The sequence below is a fragment of the Chlorocebus sabaeus genome, chromosome 27, assembly GCF_047675955.1.
Source record: "Chlorocebus sabaeus isolate Y175 chromosome 27, mChlSab1.0.hap1, whole genome shotgun sequence".
In the NCBI taxonomy this organism is placed as follows: Eukaryota; Metazoa; Chordata; class Mammalia; order Primates; family Cercopithecidae; genus Chlorocebus; species Chlorocebus sabaeus.
In genome coordinates, this window is record NC_132930.1 from 15617278 (window position 1) to 15643833 (window position 26556).

A 26556-nucleotide genomic window follows, 5' to 3' on the forward strand; every position below is an offset into this window, starting at 1 on the left:
GGGTCTGAGTCATTTTTAGTCCTTCCTGGATTGGGCTGTTGTAGTTTCCCATTGAACTTAATCACAGAGCTTGGTAATACTACGAAGACCTCTATTGGATCTCCTGTATTCCATTCATACTCTTTCTTGCCTCCATTGTGGAGTAGTATACTGATTTCATCTTGATAATTCAGGTCAATTACCTCAGCCAACACTGTAACTCCCTTCTTAGCCTATCGATTTAAAGGTAGGAGGAGACCAAAGTGTCCAGGTGGCAATCTTAACTTCCAGTTAAATGGAATTGTTGTGTCTCCTGGTGGCAGTGTTCTTCCCTCTGGAACTAAGATCTCTAGGACAGCAGAACTTAATGTTTCAGGAACAAGAAGCAAAACTTTTGAATCACTAGAAGTGTAGTGAGTGGTGCCACTTCCACTTCCACCTTTTGATTCCTAGACCTGTGAATCCTGTCTATGGGAGAAACAGTACCTTATACTGGATGCTGATTTATAGCATACACAGCTTTCTGGATAACTTTGCCCCAGCCCTGCAAAGAATTGTCACCAGTTAGCATTGTAATTGTGACTTCAAAAGGCCATTCCACCATTCTATCAATCCAGCTGCTTCCATATAATAGGGAACATGGTAAGACCAGTGAATTTCATAAGCATGAACCTACTGTCGCACTTCTTTAGCAGTAAAGTGAGTGTCTTGGTCAGAGGCGATGCTGTGTGAAATACTATGACAGTGGATAACGCATTCCGTGACTCCATGGATGGAGTCTTGACAGAAGCACTGTGAGCAGGATAGGCAAAACCATATCAGGAGTGTCTCCTCCAGTGAGGACAAACTTCTGCCCTTTCCATGATGGAAGAGGTCCAATATAATTAACCTGCCAACAGGTAGCTGACTGAACACCCTGAGGAATGGTGCCATATTAAAGGCTCAGTGTTGGTCTCTGCTGCTGGCAAATTGGACACTCAGCAATGGATACAGCCAGGTCAGCTTTGGTGAGTGAAAGTTCATGCTGCTGAGCCCATGTGTAACCTCCATCCCTGCCACCATGGCAACTTTGTTTATGGGTCCCTTGGGGTGGCTGCAGAAAGTGACTGAGTGGTGTCCATAGATGGATCTTCATACCCACTTGATTATTAAAATCCTCCTCTGCTGACATCACCCATTGGTGAGCACTCACATGGGATACAAATATATTCACAGTTTTGTACTACTCAGAAAGGTCCATCCACATACTTCTTCCCTAAATGTCTTTGTCACCAATTTTCCAATCATGCTTCTTCCAAGTCCCAGACCATCCAGATGAACCATTGGCAATAGCCCATGAATCAGTATATAATCGTACATCTGGCCGTTCCTCCCTCCATCCAAAGTGCACACCAGGTGCACTCCTTGAAGGTCTGCCAACTGGGAAGATTTCCCTTCATGGCTGTACTTCAGCCCTAGAAAAGGGCTGTAGTGCTGCAGCTGTCCATTTTCAGGTAGTGCCTGTATATTCTGCAGAAGCCTCTGTAAACCAGGCCCTAGCCTTCTCTTCCTCTGTCAACTGACGGAACTCCCCATGATACCATCCATCCAGGCTGGGGGAGAGAAGGCAGGGTGATAGGAGCGGAGACCATGGGCATTTGAACCATTTTGTCATGCAATTTACTTGTGCCTTCTGGACCTGCTTGAGCCCGGTCACGTATATATCACTTACATTTGACAATGGAATGCTGCTGTGCACTACCCACCTTATGACTTGATGTGTCAGAAAGCACCCTGTTCATGATAGGCATTTCGGGTTGCATGGTGACTTAATGACCCATAGTCAAATGTTCAGTTTCTACCAATGCCCAAGAGCTGTCTTTCAAAGGAGTGTAGTTATCTGCACAAGATGTCAGGGACTTGCTCCAAAATTTTAGAGCCTTCCACTGTGATTCACCTATGGGGGCCTGACAAAGACTCCAAACAGTATCTCTATCTGTGACTGACATCTCAAGCACCATTGGATCTTCTAGGTTATATGGCCCAAGTGGCAGAGCAGCTTGCACGGAAACCTGGACCTTTTGCAGAGTCTTCTCCTGTTCTGGATCCCTCACAACTGGAAGCCTTTCAGGTCACTCAATAAATGGGCTGGAGTAACACACCCAAGTGAGGAATGTGTTGCCTCCAAAATCCAAATAGCCCCCCTTGGTGTTGTGCCTCTTTCTCGGTTGTAGGATGGGCCAAGTGCAGCAACTTATCCTTCATCTTGGAAGGATTATCTTGACAGGACCCACACCACTGAACCCTTAGAAATTTTACTGAGGTCAAAGTTACTTGAATTTTAGTCAGATTTATTTTCCATTCTCTGGCACACAAATGTCTCATCAATAAGCCCAGTGTGTTTGCTACTTCTTGCTCACTGGATCCAATCAGCATAATGTCATCAATATAACAGAACAGTGTGATATTCTTACAGAAACGAAAAGCAATCAAGGTCTCTCTGAATAAGATTATGACACAAAGCTGGAGAGTTGATATACCCCTGAGATAGGACAGTAAAGGTATACTATTGGCATTGCCAGCAGAAGGCATATTGCTTCTGGTGGGTCTTATGGACAGGAATGGAGAAACAGGCATTTGCCAAGTCAATGGCTGCATACTAGGCACCAGGAAATGTGTTAATTTTCTCAAGCAATTAAACCACATCTGGTATAGCAGGTGCAGTTGGAGTCACCACTTGGTTAAGCTTACAACAGTCCACTATCATTCTCCAAAATCCCCTCTTTCTTCTGCACAGGCCAAATGGGAGAGTTAAACAGAGATGTGATACGAATCACCACCTCTGCGTCTTTCAAGTCCTTGATGGTTGCACTAATCTTTGCAGTCTCTCCAGGGATGTAATACTGTTTTTGATTTACTAGTCTTTTAGGTAGAGGCAGCTCTAATGGCTTCCATTTGGCCTTTCCCACCATAACAACCCTCATCCTACCAGTCAGGAGCCAATGTGGGGGATCTGCCAGCTGCTAAGTATGTCTATGACACTAATGCATTCTAGCACTGGGGAAATGACCACAGGATGAGTCCAGGTACCCATTGTAAGTCAACGGAGCTAAAATTCCATTAATTAACTGGCCCCCATAAGCCCCTACTTCAACTGGAAGACCACGTCTTCCAGAAACATCAACCAGAATGATGTTTTGGGTTCCCTGGAATCAATGTCAGCTCAGAGCCAGTGTCCAGTAGTCCATGAAATGTCTGATAATTTCTCTTTCCCCAATGCACAGTTATCCTGGTAAAAAGCCAGACGTCCCCTTGGGGAAAGATGGGAGAAACCCTCATTGCATAAATTGTCAGTAATGTAATGGAGTCATAAAAGGGGTTCTGGGTCTGTAAACTTGCTCAAGTCTGGAAATTTATTGAGGGGCCATGATTCTCAGTTTTTATAATTAGAAAAACTCAGTCTTTAGTTACATATAATTCATTTATAAATATAATATATAATATATAATTAGTTTTATATATAGTTATATATAATTTGTTTATAATACTCAGATTTTATTATTGGCTTTTAGTCCATTCGATCTAGAAATCTTCTGCTTATCTTATATAAATTAAGTAGAAATGCAGTAGGCTTCCTATCAATTTCACTTCTAGGAAACCATGATTAATTAGCCAGTGCAAGAGCTCTATATGAGTCAAACTATTCTGATTCCCACTTTGCCTCTGCTGTCCATTATAGTAGCTACACCCACCTTGCCTTTGATAGTTGAGTGCCACCACTTGGCCCCCACCACCACGGGATCCAATTATTCCCGTTGTATTTAAATTTTGTAGTTGAGTGACTGCAGTTCCCACTGTTAGATCTGACATACAGAGAAGAACAATTACAGGCCACTTCAAAGATGCAGGTGCTGCCCTAACAAATCTATTTCTCAAAGCATTGGTCAAGGGTATATCTTCTGAACCCTCCCAACTGGGATGAGTAGGTCTAAAGTCACTAATCCACTCCACCATCCAAATCTCCCTAAGCCTTTGGGTCCCTTCCTCTACATTAAACCAAGGGAGATCAGGCGTTTCCAGCTCACTCACCATCTTTTAATCCATATTTCAGCAAACCAGGCAAATAAACTATTAGAACCTTTTTAAATTCCCTGAGCTCCAACATTAAATGCAGAGTCACTACTTAGTGGGCTCAAATCAACAAATTCAGCCTGATCCAACTCTATGTTCCTTCCAACATTATCCCACACCCTTAACATGCATTCCTATCCCTGTTCTCCAATATAAATTGGAAAACTCAAGCAGTCCTTTTCAGGTGTAGCACACATTCTCAAGGGTCACACTCTCAACCTTACCTCTAGGGGCCTGCCAGGACTTTAGTCTAGTTATAGATCTTGAAGCAAACAAGGGTGTTGAGGATGGCTCCTGAGTCGAATCGACATTGCCTTGCCTGACAACTACTTTAGGAGAGGCCATCACTGTTGCTTCAGGCAGTGCAGGGTTTATCTCCTCAGACAAATGTGGAAAGGTTGATGGCAGCATGGGTTGGGAAGCAGATGTTGCCACTACTGGGGATGGGGAGGTTGTTTCTTCTGGCAACAAAATGTTCATCAGGGTTTACAAACTCAGTTTCCCCAGCTTCACTAGGGTCTTCCTACACATCCCCATTCCAATCTGCAGGGTCCCATTCTTTTCCAATCAATGTCCTCACTTTAACAGGAGACACCTGGTGAGGCTGTACATGCATCTTTCATTGCTGATCAGCCACTCGCATGATAAGAGCTTGTGTCTGTTTTTCCACAATTTCAGCTCTTTCCCTACAGGAGATAAGACTGTCACTCAGGGCAATCTTAGCAGATTTCAGGCTCAATATCTGCTTCTGAAACTGGGAGATAGAATCCTTCAGTTCATCATTTTCTTTCACCAAGGACTATCAGTGTTTGCCATACTATTAGAAGTAGAGTCCTTAGCAATTTGGTGTCTAATTATATTATGCAGCCAACCCCAGAAACCCCAATACCAACAAAATAACTCCAACTTTAATATTTTTTCCTCTAGAACCACTCCTTTGTTCAAAATCTGTATTACTCAAGATTCTCTAGAATGAAAGAACTAATGGTTTGTATACATACGAGTCAATACTTAAACTCCCCTTTATACATACACACACACACACCACACACACACACATATGTTATTATTTATATATATTTAATCTATATAATATATATTTATATATATTATACATATATATGTATTATTTATATATATACATATATATATTTATATATATATATAAAGGGGAGTTTATTAAGTATTAATTTACATGATCACAAGGTCCCCCCGTAGGCTGTCTGCTGTCTGAGGAACAAGGAGAACAAATCTGAGCTCCAAAACTGAAGAACTTGGAATCCAATATTAGAGGGCAAGGAGCATCCAGCACAAGAGAAAGATGTACTCTAAGAGGCTAGGCCAGCTTCTCTTTTCACATTTTTCTGCCTGCTTATATTGTAGTCTCAGCGGCAGCCAATTAGATTGTGCTCACCCAGCTTAAGGGTGGGTCTGCCTTCCCTAGCCCAGGGACTCAAATGTTAATATCCTTTGGAAACACACTCACAGATACATCCTGTATCAGTACTTTGTATTTATCAATCCAATCAAGTTGACACTCAGTATTAAGCATCACACCCAGAAAGCAAGGACACTGGGGGCTGAACAATTTCAAAGGAGGGGCCAGAGAGGACACCCACAAGACCTTGGCATTCACTGCCTGGAATCACCTTATGGCTCTGCTCCAAGACTTACAGAGCAGCATTCTCCAGCTGCCTCAGGTTCAGTTCCAGCAGGCCCAGATGTGACATAGGGGCATAGTGGCCACCCTTGTGAAGGGTACAAGTGGTAAACCTTGGCAGTGTTCAAACAATACCATCTCTGTTGGCTCACAAAGCATTAAGACTCATGGGGGTTCTGCTACCTCCACCTGCATTTTGAAGTATAAAACCATGAAGGGACACAGGCAGAAGACCCCGGTAGAGGACTGCAGTAGGGTGGTGCTGCTGCAGAGGATCTCCAATTAGAAAGATAATAGGTCTCCAGTAGGGAAATGTCTAGTGAAGCCAAGAAGGCAGGCCACTCCAGAAACCCCAGACTGGTGGAGACACAGATGTGCAACTCGAGCTTGGGGGAACGACAGGCACCTGATTACAGCCTGTGAAATCTTTGGTGTGAACTGTGCTCAGTGAAGCTATGGATGTAAGGCTTTTCGGAGTCTTGGGGTGCCAACAGCTGCCCCAGGATGTCCAGAAGGCAAAGTATCAAGTCAAGCGTTAACGTTTTGGACATGCCCAGGATCTGTCATCCTTCTTTTCTATCCTTCTTCTTGCTTTTGGGATGGGAATGTCTATCCTATTCTTGTCTCTCTATTATATTTTGGAAGCACATAACATGGTTGATTTCATAGTTTCACAGATAAAGGGAATTTTGCCTCAGAATGAATTGAGTCGCATTCATATATGATTTAAATGCTTTAAATGATATTAGATGAGATTGTGACTTAGACTTTTGAGAGAATTCTGGATATGAGTTAAGATCTGGGGAGCTATTGGGATGAAATGAATGTGTTTTGCATGTGAGAAGGACATGAATTCCGAAGAGACCAGAAGTTGAATGGTATGGTCTAAATGTGTTCTCCCAAACTTTGTATGTTGAAAGCCTAATTACCAATGTGATGGTGGTAGATAGAGCCGTTGGGAATTGATTATATCCTGAGGGCAGAACCCTCATAAGTGCGATTAGTGTCCCTATTAAAGAGAACCCAGAGAACTCTCCCTTCCACAATGTGAGGACAGAGAGACAGCATCATCTATCAAGAAGGAAATGAACCCTCACTGGACACCCAATCAGCTGACACTTTGATCTTGAACATCCCAGTCTCCAAAACTGTGAGAAGTAAATTTCTGTTGTTTCTAAGTCCCTTTGTTTATGGTATTTTTATAACAGCCTGATTAGACTAAGACACCTGAATTCCTAGAAAATAAGAGCAAACTTTCTAACCTCCCGAATCCTTGCCATTAACTACTATGTTCCATAAGCCCCCTATTTGTGACCAAAGGGTCCCGACACTTCCTTAAAGTCTCAGTAAGCTATTTTTAGCAGTTTTTTCATTTGCAAGAGGTCAATGACTAAATTCTCCAGAACTGATGTGTCTGTGTGTTTAATAAACTTCAGAGACAAGACATAACTCATTTGATATGTACAATCCCGAGAGGTCAGCAAATATAAAATTTAAGTATATATTTATTTATGAATGATATATAGATCTACTTGATAGTTTTCTGATATTGATGCCTTTTATGATTGAAATATAGGCAGAAACCTTCAGTTCTATTCTGGTGTCTATAATGACTACAGCCACATGTAATTTACAAGAATACTTTTAGATTTTGGTAAACTAGTGTTGCCCAAATAATGTTTCAAAGACAACATTTTAAAATGTATTACTATTATTCTGTAGAATGAAATGGTTCCATGGTCAAAAACAGTGATAAAATCATAGGAATAAATAAATGTATAAAGATACATTTAGTAAAAAAAGGTTTGGTCATTAAATTACTAAAAGTTTGGTGTAACTCCAAGTGAGAAAAGCCTTTCTCAAAATTATTTATCACAACATTTTTTTTTTTTTTCCTACAGAGCACAGGATACTGAGTATTCCATTTTACATGGTTTGAGAAATTCTGACAAAAATCATGGGAGTAACAATAAATAATAGGCAAATTTAAGCCACATCCTGGAGTTATATGTAGCAGTTTGAAAATAGACTGAATGTGAAAGATGAACAAGAATTAGGGATGTGATTCCTATGGTTTTGGTTTGAGACAGTAACAGGATATATATATATACACACACACACACACACATACACACACATGTATATATATATACACACACACAACACATATGTATGTGTATACACATCCGTATATGTATACACACGTTATGTTTTATATAATATACAACATTTAAAGCAAACAGATTGAAATCATCCTGGAAGAGGGAATTGATAGAGAAGAGGTAAGACTCTAACGTGTTAGCAGGAGAAGTACAAACAAAACAAAATTTTGAATGCAAATGTTCAGTTATATAAGAGGAAAATCAACAAAGTATTAAGAAAAGAAAAAGTCTTTGTAAAATAAGAGTGTGATAACCTGTATTAAATGCTGTTGAAAACTTAACTGGCAAAAGAGAAGCATATACTGTAATTAGAAACATGGAAGATTCGGATAACTCCAAGAAAATAGTGGCTAGAAGAAACAGTAAATATTTTTAATTGCTTATTTGCTGATCTTTTCACAATCAATAAATATTGTAAGGACAGGATTCCATGACCTACAGGCAGAACATGAAATCAAACTGCTAATAGTTTATTTTATTTTATTTCTAATGAAGAAGTCTCTAAAAGAAGCCATAATATGTTTTTCCTTTTATGTACAAAGTAAGCATACATAATTATTTGCCAACAAATTTATAACATACAAACTACTAATTTGGTATTGAATAACTTATTAATACAAGAGTTGTAAGAATTCTGATTTTAAATACTGCTTCAGAGGAATTAATATCTCAAAGTGCCATACTAATATTAAGAAAATACATTCTATAAAATATACATTGTGTCACATTTAAAAACTATTTTTTTATTTCCATGAATATCAGCAAATATATTTTAGCAGTTTGATTAAATCATAAAGAAAGATTAATGAAATGACTTTTAGTTTCAGTTATCACTGTCTAAATCTTTAGACTTTTGTTCAGTGGATTCTAGAGTAGAACCTAGTCATCTTTAAATACAAATTCCTTGGGTCTTCTGATATACACCAAACTTTGAGATTTGTTTCTGTTAATTTAATCCAAATAAATAGCAATAATGTAAAAACATTTTCTTCTTTAATTTTCAATATGGCTATTCAGAAAAATTCACCTAAATGTAAAATGTCAAGCCTACAGAAGATACTTAGTAATTATTTAATTTAATTGGTGTTTAGTTAATTAGAAACTTTGCCTAGCTTCCTAATCTAATCATGTTCCTACAGGCTCCATGGAGAATCACTGACATAATACATAAGATTTGAATCTTTAAGGCATATTTATAAAACAACTCTTAGTTTCTGATAAAAGCTTCCCTCCTAACATTTATATATTTCCAACATGCTATATACAAGCAGTTTGTCTTCCTGATACCTGAGCAGCTGGAGCTCTGAGATTTCCATCTTGATACCTTCAGTTCTCTCCATCTTTGTTCCTCTAATCCTGGCTACACATAGTCTCATTCTTTATATTTCACTTTCTCATGTTTGCTGATTACTCATGGCTTTTGATGATATGTGGCATGCATTGCCGATGATGTTTGTGAATTGCTTTTCTGTATGTTTATATTTTAGTTTCGACTTATTTATGAACAATAAAAGTATGATTGGCCCAAATCATTACTGCTGTTATTTGGGGAGATATTTCTTTCCTCCTAATCCCTTATCGGTTGATATTTATTCTGTATTCCACTCAGCTGTGTCTAGAGAGATGATTTACATGTCAGGTAACATATCATTTATCCATTTAAAAGAAAAAAACAAAACAAAACAAAACACTGTTAGGCAATTCCGTCAATGGCAGCTGGTGGGTGACATAGTTTCCTTCCAAAAGAAAACTGAGGCCATTTGAGATATTTGAGAAAACAACAACAAACAAATGAATAACTTCCTCAGTGTATCAGAACAAATCAATGCGAGAAATTCATTGTAACTCAACAAAACTATGATACCTTTCCTTAAAGATGGATTTATTGTTTAGAATCAGGAATTATATGCCTGTTCATTTATTTAAGATGCAATAAAACCCCAAATCACGATTATCAAATACAAATAAATAAAGTGCTTATCACATAATTTCACATTCTTAATGAGAAATTTTTCTATGTGTAGGAAAAATCAGCAAAGAAGAGCAGGATATTTTTTAAAAAGATATCGTTTGAGAGATTCAATATAATCACTTATTCAAATTGTCACTACTTTTAAAATAATACCTATTAAAATAAAACCAAGTAGGTATTTTTATTTTCCAAATAACCTGCTGCTGAAGAAACTATTTTTTTAAAGTGGTCAATAAATTCATATCTAAAAATGAATTACTGAATTAGAATTATAAAATTTGTATATTTGAACTTATTTAAGAAGACAAAAGATTATTGCAAAGTGAGTCCTTAATCTGTGCCTTTTTTCCTTCTTAACATTACAGATAAAATTAATTTTAAAGTTTCAGTATATAACAATGCCATTTTCATATATATGCTTTCATAAAGTTCTAAACTAAGAAAATAGCTGTTAGTTTTGTTTTTAGTGTTAGCCTTAAACTTTTCAACTTTCAATTACTTCAAACATTTCATAAGTTAAAAACAATTCATTTTGGCAGTAGCTATATTTGAACAAACCATATATTTGATCAAGAAATAAATTCATAATGAGTTGAAGCTGAAGTTTTGTAACTTAACTATCTAGCATATATTAAAATCTCTAAAAGTCATTTTGTCAATTTTAAGTTAATTTCTTCTTTAATAAGAAAATTGCAATGTCACTTTCTGACCATGAGTTTTATAACACAATATGTTCAGTGATTAGTTTCTTCATTTAAGACTGTTACATTTGGAGTAATTTCATCACCAATATTGTAATTTCTTAAATTGAATATGTGAACCAACTGCTAATTTTGAGAAATGAAAAATGAAAAAAAAAAAAAAAGCCTGTTTTTAAGTCTTACAAAGAGCATCTCATTTAATGTGAATGTTCTCATTGAGAAGCTAAAAACACCCTGCCTCCTACTATTTGTCCTTTCCTCTTTCACATTGGGTGTTCCATAAGTTAGGGGGGTACTGCCTGATTTTCAATCATACAACTGAATTTCTACTTCTACTAACAGGTCCTGGAGAGAAAATCTGCTTTCCTTCACTTATTATCCAGGTCGCTTCTTACTTAATTCTCTAAATATCAGTCACGAAGCAGAATTTCTTTTGTTCAATGTCATTTTGCCTTCCTGTCCCTTGATATAAATGTCCAAATAACTTTGGACTAGCTTATTAAAATTTTCATTAGCCTTAAAAGTATGTTTCAAATTAATGAAGATTTCTCATATCATACTCTAAAATACACTAGATACTTACAGTGAATGAAGAAAGAATTGGCAATTGTTTACAACTAGCACCATTAACTCCAATTTTCTAATACCTGCTCTTCCGGCAGAATACTTTCAGGATCCTGACATTCTTTCACATGGACTAAATACGCTGGCAGGACATGTTACATAAATCTCCCTTTAAAACTGCAGTGTAATTGTCTTTCAACCTATGCAAAGCCTGGCCATGGAGTGCTGAACCTACTTTATGCCAACAACTCGAACAGTTTAGTAACATTTCACAGCTGAGATCTTTATAGATCTTTATAGTACCTTCTTTTCACTACTACATATTATCAATAGGGCAAGCCAGCTTCTCAGGAGTCATTTTTCTCCAAAATCTTACATCAGAAGCAGGAGCTTAGTTACCCTTAATATCTGATAGCAAAGCACATTGATAGTTAAAATTCTGTTGACTCAATGTTTCATTTTAATTATAGGAATGCAATTTGTAATATTATGGAAATCAAAACTATCTCAAGCAGTTTTCAACGGTACAAAGTTTTTATTGATTCATTATAAGCTATAAGTACATAAGAAAAATTTATCTTGCATCCTCAGAACCTAAGAAAGGAATCTGGAACATATTTTTCAAATATTATTAGGTGAATTTCTAAATTAATATATATTTAAATAAAAACATATCTAACCATGGGCCTAAATATAGTCAATGTAAGTTTCTCAACTTTCTTAATCACTTTTTCTTTTCCCCTAAAGAAAGATAAACATAATAATAATGCTGAAATCTCTCAACTCTAAGTAGACATTTTCATCACCTGTTTTGGATATCTTTCAAAAATATGTTATATATATATTTATACACATACATCAGGTGTATGTTTCAGGTATATATAAGAATAATCTTTGTCAGAACTTGTTTAAAAATCTAATCATAAATTTATAATTTTTAAATTTTAAATATGTACATTTTTAGATTAAATCCATGGGATATTTTATTTTTAATCCAGGAAGTTGGTGATTAAAATACATTATGATAGAAGTTTTGTGTTAACTTCAATATTTAAAAAGCTCGGAAGTCATCATTCTAATTCTTGGGAGAAAAAAGCTGGACAAACTGACAATCAACAATTTCTCTTGGCTCTGAGAACTGAGTTTGCAGAGCAAATGGAAAACTGCCATCCTGAAATCTGCAGTGACAAGCAAATCCAGAGAGATACAGTCCAGGTCTGCTTACATGGATCAGAAGCCACTGGAGTCATAGATTTATAGGAACAGTTAAATGTTAATTTTGACAAATTGCTTGAGACTAAGTGTGGTCTACCTGATGGTAAGAAACTCTGGGCTTCAATCCTTGAGCTTGACATCCAAAGAATACCACTAGGGTCTCACAGTAAAGAACTGAGGGTTACAAAACTATTTTCTATGATACTGAATTGGTGAATACATGACGTTTAGCATTTATCAAAACCCACAGAAATTTAAAACAGAATTAATGTTAATGTATGAAAGCTTTTAAAAAATGTAAATCACGATGTCAGTTAACTCCAAGATCATTAATGCAAGATGTGAGGAAAGAAGTTACATGTATTGTAAATGTATGAAACAACCTCTCTGAAGCAGGTGGGAGAAAAGGGTACTGATCTAAGTAATTTTAGACATGAATCATATCCCTACAACTAAAGGAAAAAGAACTGCACTTAAGCACTGTACTCTAGTTGATATATTAGTTCCCAATGGGGGTGCAGGTTGACAATTTTGAAGGTACTAGTATTCTGTAAATGAAAAAATATGCAAATAGAGGGCAGATGGTAGAAACCAGGGATTTTACTTTTAAAGTAAGAGGTTACAGATAAGTCATGGAAGGTGGCTAGGATGATTCATGTCAGAGAGTTGGTAACATCAATATGAATATAAGTTTCACTTAAGACAGACACATACAATTACATACAGGAATATTTATAGATATGAGTATATGAGTATATGATACAGGTTAGCTTACATACATATATCACCCGGCTTGATTAGACTAGAGGGCCTATAAGACACAATACCCAGTAACAATGAGCGAATGAGCACTCTTGGTGCCTGATGGTGGTTTCTAATGTCATTCTCCAGTAAGAGGAATAATGGCTTCTTGGATAAATGGCTGATTTTAGGACTGGGGCAAAAAAATATATAAGATAAGCCTGGAGTATCTTGTAGTTACAGAAAGTAAGAGAAGTCAAACATACACACAAAATCTTCCACAATGATAAGGTATCCCAAAAGAATACAGAAGGAAAGTGGAAAAGATCCCAATGGCTAAAACTAGAACAATTTTTAAAAACAAAGTAAATAAAGAGGTTTTGTATTATTTCCCAAAGTATAAATAAATATCCATGTGTCCAAATGGATATGAATAATTCAATAAATGTATGGGGAAAAACAGAGGAAACTATTGCCCTTTTAAAATTTCTTGAGCTTTCCTTTCTCCCTTCCACCTATCATTGTATCCGCTTAATCCAGCAAAAAACCTCGACATTAGTAGGCAGTGAATTAATATTAGAAGAATGAAGAACAATTGAACAGATCACTTAAATCATCTAGCATTCACTTACCTACATGCCAAATTGATGGTTGACATTTATTGGAGCTTGCCTAAGTCTCACAAAGGAGATGTGACAAAGAATATTTTCTCATACATTAATTTCAAAATATTCTCAAGGTCATTTAACAGCTGAGAAGACAAAGATGGAGTAATTCACTTTATTACTACAAAATTTGACTAGTTGTATTTCCATTGCATATGTTGAAACATTATTACCTTTATATAAAAACATTTACTATATATTGCAGGTGTTTATTTTTAAAATTGAAAGTCTGAAACACTTCAGAAATAAAATAGGTTTTAGAGAAACATCATTTATAAGAAAATAAGTGAAAATATTTTTATGATACAGAGATACTTATGTGTTGAGACTCACTGATAATTCCAAGCTCTCATAGCCTGTCATCTCTCTTGCTTAAACTCCAAATTCTATAATAGGAAGTACCCAGAATTTTTCCTGGTAATTTTTGTGAGATTAAAGAGATATGTCATTTAGGTAAATGCCAGTAGTTGTCCATTCATTTTAAATAATGAAATTCAAATGGTTTGGCTGTGTCCCCACCCAAATTTCATCTTGAATTGTAATAGCCCCGAAGTGTCCAGAGAGGGACCCTGTGGGAGATAACTGAATAATGGGAGTGGATTTTTCCTGTACTGTTCTCCTTACAGTGAATAAGTCTCAGGAGATCTGATGGTTGAATAAATGGGAGTTCTCCTGCACATGCTGTCTTGCCCGCCACCATGTAGAAGTGCCTTTGCTCTTCCTTCATCTTCTGCCATGATTGTGAGGCCTCTCCAGCCATGTAGAACTGTGAGTCCATTAAACCTCTTTTCTTCATAAATTACCCAGTATCAAGTATGTCTTTTTATTATCAGCATGAGAATGGACTAAAACAGAAATCTCTCTCTCTCTCTCTCTCTTTCTCTCTCTCTCTCTCACACACACACACACACACACACTTGTCTTCATGGGGCTAAACACATAGAACCATTGCTACAAAAATTAACTCAAGATGGATTAGAGACTTAAATATTAGACCTAATACTATAAAAACCCTAGAAGAAAACCTAGGTAATACCATTCAGGATATAGGCATGGGCAAGGACTTCATGTCTAAAATACCAAAAGCAACGGCAACAAAAGCCAAAATTGACAAATGGGATCTAATTAAAGTAAAGAGCTTCTGCACAGCAAAAGAAACTACCATCAGAGTGAACAGGCAACCTACAGAATGGGAGAAAATTTTTGCAATCTACTAATCTGACCAAGGGCTAATATCCAGAACCTACAAAGAACTCAAATTTACAAGAAAAAAACAAACAACCCCATCAAAAAGTGAGCAAAGGATATGAACAGACATTTCCCAAAAGAAGACATGCATACAGCCAACAGACACATGGAAAAATGCTCATCATCACTGGCCATCAGAGAAATGCAAATCAAAACCACAATGAGATACCATCTCACACCAGTTAGAATGGCAATCATTCAAAAGTCAGGAAACAACAGGTGCTGGAGAGGATGTGGAGAAATAGGAACACTTTTACACTGTTGGTGGGACTGTAAACTAGTTCAACCATTATAGAAAACGGTATGGCGATTCCTCAAGGATCTAGAACTAGAAGTAACGTATGACCCAGCCATTCTATTACTGGGTATATACCCAAAGGATTATAAATCATGCTGCTATAAAGACACATGCACACGTATATTCATTGCGGCACTATTCACAATAGCGAAGACTTGGAATCAACCCAAATGTCCATCAGTGACAGACTGGATTAAGAAAATGTGGCACATATACACCATGGAATAGTATGCAGCCATAAAAAAGGACGAGTTTGTGTCCTTAGTAGGGACATGGATGCAGCTGGAAACTATCATTCTCAGCAAACTATCACAAGAACAGAAAACCAAACACTGCATGTTCTCACTCATAGGTGAGTGATCACCTGGACTCGAGAAGAGGAACATCACACACCGGGGCCTATTATGGGGAGGGGGGAGGGAGGAGGGATTGCACTGGGAGTTATACCTGATGTAAATGACAAGTTGATGGGTGTTGACGAGTTGATGGGTGCAGCACACCAACATGGCACAAGTATACATATGTAACAAACCTGCACGTTATGCACATGTACCCTAGAACTTAAAGTATAATAATAATAATAATAATAATAAAAGAACCATTGCTAATACTAGTTAAAATAAACTACTTTTGAAATGCAGAAACACACTACTTTTCTTTCAGCACTCTGAATATGTCATTCCACTGTCTTCTGGACTCCATTTTTCTTGACAAGAACTTAACCGTTAATCATATTGTCATGTTCCTATTAATGATGATTTGTTTTTCTCCTGTTTTAAAGATTTTCTTTTATAATTTGACTTTGACTAGTTAAACTCTGATTTTTGCCTAGCTGTTAATCTCTGTTTTTATTCTAATAGAAGTTCATTGAACTTATTGAATACATAAATGTATTTTTATCAGTTTTGAGAATATTTCAGGCATAAGTTTTCAAATTATTTTTCTGCTCCTTTCTCTCCCCCATCCTTTTCATATTTCCATCACATGCATAGGCACATTTTGTGTATTTACACAGGTCTCTGAAGTTCTATTGATTTGTCCTCATCTTTATTTCTAATTTCTTCTGATTAGATAAGTCCTATTTCTCTGGCTTCAAGTTCACTGGATTTTTTTTTTTCCTGTTATCCCAAATGAACCACGTAGCCCCTCGAGAAATTTTATTTTTACTCTCAAATTTGTTTCTCATTCCAGAATTTTCATGTGGTCCTTTTTAATAATTTATATCCCTTTTTGATATTCTCTAATTGTTGATTCAGTTGACACTACACTTCCCATGTTATCTTTATTTCATTAACATTACTTTAGTTCTTTGAATATATTTATTTATTTATTTATTTTCTACAACAGGACTTTAAATAAAAAAAAGTTAAGTGTCAATTGTCATCCTGTTTGGAATGAGAGACACTTTATTTTTGTTCTAGAGTTTTGATTACAGAATACAATAGAGACATATCAAGGAATAAATATTCTTTTTTATATTTATTTATTTATTTTTTTATTATACTTTAAGTTCTAGGGTACATGTGCAGGTTTGTTACAAATGTATACTTGTGCCATGTTGGTGTGCTTGAATATATTTATATAACTACTTTGAAGTACTTATTTCTGATAAATTCAACATCAAGGCCAACCCAGTGAAAATTACTATTAACTGCTTCTATTTTGCATAGGGTCACACTTTTACGTTTCTCAGTACACCTTATAATATTTGTTGAAAAATACATAATGAGGGAAAATTACGTAGTAACTATTGATTCTGATTCTTTTCCCCTCAGAGTTATTACTGTTTGCTTAATAACTTCCCTGAAATAAGCCCAGAGAATATGCCTCTCTCACCATAAGCATTATTTCAGGTCCCTTTTCTGTTTGTTTTGTATTTATTTTTGTTTATTGACTTATTTTTATATTTGAGCCTGATTTGCTAGGGGACACCTTTGTGTGATACATCTCAATGGTCAGCTTAAATTGGACAGACTTTGTGGTCAAATACATTGAGCCAGTAAGACTTCAATTCTGTGTGTGGGTTAGAAAATGCATTTAATATTCGTCAATTTTCAGATGTTTCCTGACTCTTACTTTTCATCAGAATTTACTGCTTATTTTCTGCTTATTTGTGTAGTGTTTCAGGCAGTCAGAGACGTGTGGATGGCCTGGAACCCTTTCAGTTTCCAGTGCACGTGTGCACAAAAAGCACCTGAAGAGCTATCAAACTTTTGTATGTCAATCTTATTTCCAGAATCTCCTCATGACATTTCTATCTAGCCTGTTAATCCATTGATTTTTTTTTTTCAATCAGGACCACTTCAAGTTAGCAGAGTTGCTGTGCTATTATGCTCATTTGCCACTGATTTCACTACTTTTACTGGGTGATGCTGATGCAGGTTTTTTTACCTTCTTTTCCAACTAAAGTGAACTACACTGTTCTCACTTGAAGTTCATTTTCATGAACAAATCAATTTGTTCTTTGAGGTATTGCTCCTCACAAGACCTAAATGACAGATGAATAAAACATACACGGACACACAGATATTATGTTTTGCCAGTCCTGCTGAGTGTCCGACCACCTGCAAACCAAGAGAGGTTTGTCACTTCGGCCTGCCCTGAGCAGCTTGCACTCCAGGAATTTATTTAATATACAATTAAAAACAGAAGCTTTGAGTAAACATGCTTGAGGATAATTAACACGGTTAAGAGGGTAGTTCTATCAATGATTAAAACTCAGGTACTCTGATTTAACGTAAATACCATTAGGGGGCGACATCCTTGGTCAACCTCCCCCAGAGAGGGCCATCTGGCTCAAAGGTTACTCAATGGAGGTAGGGTAAACAAACTTAACTGAGGAAGTCTCTATTGTCCCTAGTATTTACCCTATGATCTAATTCTCTAAGGTAAAAACCGGCTGCCTTCAGCCTGTTCAATTATTACAAGCTATGTAACTTTTCGGCCTTCCAAGAAGGTTTGTGTCTATTCCCTATAACTTTCCCTAATGTTTCCCTTTAATATTTCTGCCACCATCCTGAGTGTATCCCAACAGTTCTTTATGGTTGGTCAAATTTGAGAGTTCAGAAATTGTTATTTGTGACATTTTAATCAAGCTCTATTGTTGTTCTTTAGAGACAAAAGATTATTTAAACTCAGCCACACTGGGAAGCCCCCTATACTATATAGTATTTAAATGACTAATTGACTTTAGAGCACTTTGTACACTAGAACAATTACACTTGCCTTTGACGTAATCTGCAAAGAGGCACATACATATACAACATATAAAACCTTCCAACGAATTTATTAATGCACTCAAATTTAACAATTTTTCTATTGTGTCAAGATTTTAAATTATCATTATGAAACTACACTCTCATTTAAAAATATAAGAAATGCAAAGCAAGCTTTCTATAAGAAATGATATAGCTTCACCTCTTACATTTTGATATTTGTATTTATCATTGTGAATAGTAAGGTATATGTATATAACAAATGAGCATGAAAATCTAGAAACTGAACAGATATAAATATGTACAGATTACTTCCCTTCTCTCTTAGGTCTTTTTTTCTTTATTCTCTTTCTGCTTTCCTTATTTCTTTTTTCCTATGCTTCTTGTTAGTTGCCTTTTTGTTTCTGAAAGTATTTTTTGGTGACAAACAAGACTACTATAAAACAAAATAGCTCAAATAAAAACTAAGGCAAAATAAAATGTCCAAACATGCTCTATACATATATTTATCCAGGAACTGTTATACAAAAATCTCATATGTGACTCTTTAGAAGATCATGTAATCAAGGTCACAAAACTCATCAGTGGTAAAACAGGATTTACACCAGTTAACTGTGATTCCACAAAAGTTTCACAAAACCATTGTGTCTTTAGTATAAAAAGCTAATTATCCTAATAGAAAAACGTAAATTTGAGGTCAAATGCTAACAACATAAAAATAATATTTTTTATGGATAAGAGCATGTTGTATTTCACAATGCCATCTTAGGAAGAGTAGCTCCATCCAATTTAAAAGTTTTCTTATTATACTGATTTTTCTTTTGTAAAGATACCTATTTTACAAGACTTTGCCAGAGTACATTTTACTCTGCAGATTATTTCTTATAGTGATACAATCAGATGAGTTTATCTTTTGGTTTTGGAGGCTATTTTACATTTACATTTCCAATTAACACATAGCAAAACTGATTTGAAAATGAATTAGGCAAAGGTATATTTATTGAATTTGTTTATTTATAGTTTTTTGCTGATGAATAAACAAAAGAAGTTGTGGCTAATGATCAAAGAATTTGTTATTGAAAGAAAATCTTTGTATTAGGAGTAAAAGCAAAAATGGAAAAAAATAACAATTTAAGAATTATTCTAAATGGTTCTTTCTTGCTAAAAAGATACCTGACCTAATTTGTTTTTTCGGTACATCAATCATTTAAAACTTTAATTAGAATACCTAAAGAGCTATCATCATTTTCAGTTTATTACAACAAAATAAGATTCACAGGATAGCATGTTAATCAGAAAATTCTATTCATAATTCATAATATTGTATCACTGCCAAATTATCAAGCTGGTACAAAGATGATAAAATACTACTGTGTCTGATAAAATAAAGAATATTACTTTACTCATCAAAACAAATTAATTTGCTTTAATAATTTTATACATGCGTATGATGATAAGGGAATTTAAAAATACCCAAGGACTTACATTTTATAAATTGTTTCCTATGTGAAAATATGAAATTGGAAAAATATTTATTAAAAATCAGTGAGTTGTTTTCTATGTTTTCCTAGTTATTAAAGTTATTCCTTTGGTAAATTATAATATGCAATAGTTACAAAATAATATTTCACAGATATAAAATATTAAGACATTAATTATTTAAGTTTAAAATGTATTTTATAGAAAAATACATAGATTCCCTTAATATGAAATGGAGTGTAAGCATTTATTAATATATGGTGACATTATATATCATTTTATATTATATGCATACAGTAGAAATTAGAGACATTACATGTATTGCTTGCAAGTTTTTGCAAGAATATAAATGTGTAGGTTTTTCTATTTGATTGGTTGGTTTGATTGATTGTTTTTTAAGACACGGTCTCACTCTGTTGCCCAGGTTGGAGTGTAGTGGCACTATCAGGGCTCACTGTATCCTTGACCTCCTGGGCTCAAGCAATCCTGTCACCTTAGCCTCTAGAGTAGCTGGGACTGTAGGTGCACACCAAGAAGACTGGCTATTTTTTAAAAATTTTTATTAAAGACAGGGGTCTCACTATGTTACCCAGGCTGATCTCAAACTCCTGACCTGAAGCAATCCTCCTGCCTCAGCCTTCTAAACTGCTGGGATTACAGGCACCATGCTCATCAAATGTGTGTTTTTATGGTTTAAGAAAATTAGCCTGTCTGCTAAAATAATTTGCTTCTAGTTTTGTCCTTATTTTTGCTATAAGACCTTTTTAAACAGTGTTTCTAGTATTTTTCTAAAAATTGTATGTATTTATATACATGTACATATACACATATGTGTATAATTATTAGTTAATTTACATTCACAAATATGTACATATTTATATGTGTAATGTAAGTATTATTTTGTCATCCAGGTACTAAACCTAATATCCAAGAGTTATTTTTTCTTCCCCTTTCCCTCATCCTACCCTCCGTTCTGAGGTAGAACCCAGCGTTTCTTGTTCTTCTCTTTGTGTTCATGAGTTCTCATCATATAGTCCCCACTACATGTTCTCATATAGTGAGAACATGTGGTATGTGCTTTTCTGTTCTTGCATTAATTTGCTAAGGGTACTGGCCTCCAGCTCTATCCATGTTCCTGCAAAGACATGATCTTATTCTTTTTTATGGCTACATAGTATTCAACCTTGTATATGTACTACGGTTTATTTATCCAGTCTACCACTGATGTGCATTTAGGTTGATTCCCTATCTTTGCTATTGTGAATAGTGCTGCAATGAACATGTGCATACATATATCTTTATGACAGAAGGATTTATATTCCTTTGGGTGCATACCCAGTAATGGGATTGCTGGGTTGAATGGCAGTTCTGTTTTAGTTCTTTAAGGAATTGCCACAGTGCTTCCCACAATGCTTGAGCTAATTTACATTAATTTACACTACCACCAGAAGTGGTATAAGTGATCATTTCTCCACAACCTTGCCAGCACCTGTTATTTTTTGACTTTTTAGTAATAGCCATTCTGACTGGTATGAGATGGCATCGTATTGTGGTTTTGACTTGCATTTCTCTAGTAATCAGAGAAATTATATTGAGCTATTTTTCACATGCTTTGGGGTCAGATGTGTGTCTTCTTTGAATAGTGTCTGTAAATATCCTTTGCCCACTTCTTAATGGGGTGATTTGTCTTTATTTTGTAAATTTCAGTTCCTTAAAGATTCTAGATATTAGACCTTTCTCAGATGCATAGTATAAAAATATTTTCTTCCATTCTGGAGGTTGCCTGTTTATGCTACTGAAATTTCTTTTGCTGTTCAGAAACTCTTTAGTTTCGTTAGATTCCATTTGTCCAATTTTTTACTTTTGTTCCAATTGCTTTTGGTGTCTTTGTCATGAAATCTTTGCCAGTTCCTATGTCCAGAATGGTATTACTTAGGATGTCTTCCAGGGTTTTTATAGTTTGGGGTTTTATATTTAAGTCCTTAATCCGTATTCAGTTGATTTCTGTATATGGTATAAGGAAGGGGTCCAGTTTCAATCTTCTACATGTGACTAGCCAGTTATCACAGCACTATTTATTGAATAGGGACCTCTTTTTCCATTGCTTGTTTAGTCAGCTTTGTCAAAGATAAGACGGTTGTATGTGTACAGCCTTATTTCTTTGCTCTCTATTCCTTTGCATAGGTCTCTGGGTCAATTTTTGTACCAGTACCATGCTGTTTTGGTTACTGCAGTCCCCTAGTGTATAGTTTAAAATCAAGTACCATGATGCCTCCAGCTTTGTTTTTTTGTTTATTTGTTTGTTTGTTTAGGATTGCTTTGGCTATTCAGGCTCTTTTTTAGTTCCATATGACTTTGAAAATAGGTTTTCTTCTAGTTTTCTGAAGAATGTCATTGGTAGTTTAATAAGAATAGCATTGAACCTGTAAGTTTCTTTGGTTACTATGGCCATTTTCATAATTCTTTCTATCCATGAGTGTGGAATGATTTTCCGTTTGTTTGTGTCATCTCTGATTTCTTTGACCAGTATTTTTTAATTCTCCTTGTAGAGATCTTTCACCTCCCTGGTTAGCTGTATTTCTAGGTATTTTATTCTTTTTTGTGGCAATTGTGAATGGGATTGCTTTCCTGAAATGGCTCTCTTCTTGGCTCTTGTTGGCATATAGAAATGCTTTCAGTTTTAGTACATTGATTTTGTATCCTTCAACTTTGCTGAAGTTATTTATCTGCCTAAGGAGTTTTTGAGTCAATATTGTGGGATTTGCTAGATACAGGATCATGTTGTCTGCAAACAGGGATAGTTTGACTTCCTCTCTTCCTATTTGGATGTCCTTTATTTATTTCTCTTGCCAGATTGCTCCAGCCAAGATTTACAATTCTATGTTGTATAGGAATAATGAGACAGTGAGAGAGGGTATCCTTCTTTTGTGCCAGTTTTCAAGGGGAACACTTCCAGCTTTTGCCCTTTCAGTATGATGTTGGCTGTGGGTTTGTCATAGATGGCTCTTATTACTTTGATTTATATTTCTTCAATACCTAATTTGCTAAGTGTTTTTCACATGAAGGGATGTTGAATTTTGTTGAAAATTTTTTCTATGTTTATTGAGGTAATCATGTGTTTTTTGGCTTTAGTTCTGTTTAAGTGATAAATCACATTTAGTAATTTGCATGTGTTGAACCAACCTTGTATCCTATGGATAAAGGCTACTTGAGCATGACGAATTAGCTTTTTCATGTACTGCTGTATTCAGTTTGTTAGTATCTTGTTGAGAATTTCTTCATCAATGTTCATCAAGGATATTGACCTGAAGTTTTCTTTTTTTTTTTGCTGTTCTCTGTCAGGTTTTGGTATCAAGATGATGCTAGCTTCTCAGAATAAAATCCCTCCTCAATTTTCTGGAATAGTTTCAGTAGTAATGGTACCAGTTCTTTGTACATGAGGTAGAATTTAACTATGAATCTGTCTGGACCTGGGCTTTCTTTTGTTAGTAGGCTACTTATTACTGATTAAATTTTGGAGCTCATTATTGGTCGTTCAAGACATCAATTTCTTTCTAGTTAGATTTGGAAGTGTGTATATGTCCAGAAATTTATTCATTTCTTCTAAGTTTTCTAGTCTGTGTGCATATAGACATTCGTAGTAGTCTCTGATGGTTATTTGTATTTCTGTGACGTCAGTGGTAATATCCCCTTTGTCAGTTTCTAATTGTGTTTATTTGCATCTTCTCTCTTTTCCTCTTTATTAGTGTAGCTAGAGGTCTATCTTATTTTTTGTTTTTTTAAAAAAACAGCTCCTGAATTTGTTGATCTTTTGAGTGGGTTTTCTTCTCTCAATCCTTTTCAGTTCACCTCTGATTTTGGTTATTTTTTGTCTTCTGCTAGCTTTAGGATTGGTTTGCTCCTGTTTCTCTAGTTATTTTAGTTGTGATATCAGGTTATTTATTTGAGATCATTCTAACTCTTTGATGTGGGTGTTTAGTGCTATAAATTTCTCTCTTAACCCTGCCTTGGCTGTATCCCAGAGATTTTTTTGTATTGTATATTTGTTCTCATTAGTTTCAAAGAACTTCTTGATTTTTGCCATAGTTTCATCATTTAACCAAATGATGTTGTTTAATTTCCATATAATTTTATAATTTTGAGTGGTTTTCTAAATCTTGAATTTTATTTTTATTGCACTGTAACCCAAGAAAATGGTTGGTATAATTTCAGTTCTTTGTATTTGCTGAGGATAGTTTTATGTCTGATTATGTGATCAATTTTAATGTATGTGTCATGTGGCAATGAGAAGAATGTATATTTTGTTGGTTTTGGGTAGAGAGCTCTGTAGAGGTCTATCAGGTCCATGTGGTCTAATACTGAGTTAAGATCCTGAATATCTTTGTAAATTTCCTGCCTTAATGATCTGTCTAATAAGGTCAGTGAGGTGTTGAAGTTTCTCAGTGTTATAGTGTAGAAATCAAAGTCTTTTTGAAGGTCTCAAAGAACTTGCTTTATGAATCTGGGTGCTCCTCTGTTCTGTAAATATGTATTTAAGATAGTTAGGTCTTCCTGTTAAATTGAACCCTTTACCATTATTTAATGACTTTCTTTGTCTTTTTAAATCTTTGTTGATTTACAGTCTGTTTTTTCTAAAATTAGGATTGCAATCCTTGCTTTTTTCTGTTTTCCATTTGTTTGGTAGATTTTCTTCATCCCTTTATCTTGAGCCTATGGATGATATTGCATATGAGATGGGTCTCTTGAAGACAGCATTCCATTGGGTCTTGAACATTTAGCCTGTTTGCATCAATATTACATTGATATGTGTTGGTTTGATATAATCATTATATTGTTAGCTGCCTATTATGCCAACTTGTTTGTGTGGCTTCTTTATCATCTCACTGATCTGTGTACTTTAATGTGCTTTTGTAGTGGCTGGTAATGATTTTTTCTTTCTATATTTAGTGATTCTTGTAATGAAGGTCTGAAAAAAAAAATCTGCCAGCATTTGCATGTGTGAAAAGGATCTTATTTATCCTTCACTTATGAAGCTTAGTTTGGTAGGATATGAAATTCTTGGTTGGAATTTCCTTTCTTTAAGAATGTTGAATATAGTCACTCAATCACTGCTGTCTCATAGGATTTCTGCTCAAGTCAGCTACTATTCCGATGAGCTTCACTTTTCTTTCTCTCTTGCTGCCTTTACCATGTTTTCTTTCATTTTGACCTTGGAGAATCTGATGATTTTGTGTCTTGGAGATGACATTTTTGTGAAGTATTTTGGAGAAGTTCTCTGTGTTTCCTGAATTTAAGTGTTGTCTTCCTTAGCTAGGTTATTCCCTTAGCTAGGGAAGTTATTCTTGATGATATTCTGAAATCTGTTTTCTAAATTTATTCCTTTCTGCCCCTCTTTTCCAGGGATGCTGATGAGTAATAGATTCATTATCTTTACATAATGACATATTTCTGAGAGGCTTTGTTCATTCCTTTTCATTCTTTTGTTTTCTATTCTGTCTTATTTCAGAAAACCAGCCTTCAGAGTCTTGAGCTTTGTCTATTGAGCTGTTAACACTTGCAATTGCATTATATGATTCTTGTATTATGTTTTTCGGTTCTCTCTGGTCAGTTATATTTTTTTCCACTTTAATTTCTAGGATACATGTGCGGAATGTGCAGGTTTGTTACATAGGTATACATGTGCCATGGTCGTTTGCTGCACCCATGAACCCATCATCTAGGTTTTAAGCCCTGTATGCATTAGGTATTTGTCCTAATGCTCTCCCTCTGCTTTCCCCCAACACCTCTACAGGCCCAGGTGTGTGATGTTCCCCTCCCTGTCTCCATGTATTCTCATCGTTTAACTCCCACTTATGAGTGAGAACATGCAATGTTTGGTTTTCTCTTCCTGTATTAGCTTGCTGAGAATGATAATTTACAGCTTCATCCATGTTCCTGCAAAGGATATTAACTCATTCTTCTTTATGTCTGCATAATATTCCATGGTGTATAGGTGCCACATTTTCTTTATCCGGTCTATCATTGATGGGCATTTGGGTTGGTTCCAAGTCTTTGCTATTGTAAATAGTGCTGCAATAAACATGTGTGTGCATATGTCTTTATAATAGAATGATTTATGTTCCTTTGGGTATATACCTAGTAATGGGGTTGCTGAGTCAAATGGTATTTCTAGTTCTAGATCCTTGAGGAATTGCCACACTGTCTTCCACAATGGTTGAACTAATTTACACTCCCATCAACAGTATAAAAGTGTTCATATTTCTCTGCATCCTCACCAGCATCTGTTATTTCCAGACTTTTTAATGATCACCATTCTAACTGGCATGAGATGGTATCTCATTGTGGTTTTGATTTGCATTTCTCTAATGACCAGTGATGATGAGCTTTTTTTCATGTTTGTTAGTCACATAAATGTCTTCTTTTGATAAATGTCTGTTCATATCTTTTGTCCACTTTTTGATGGAGTCATTTGTTAATTTCTTGTACATTTGTTTAAGTTCCTTGTAGATTCTGGATATTTGACCTTTGTCAGATGGATAGATTGCAA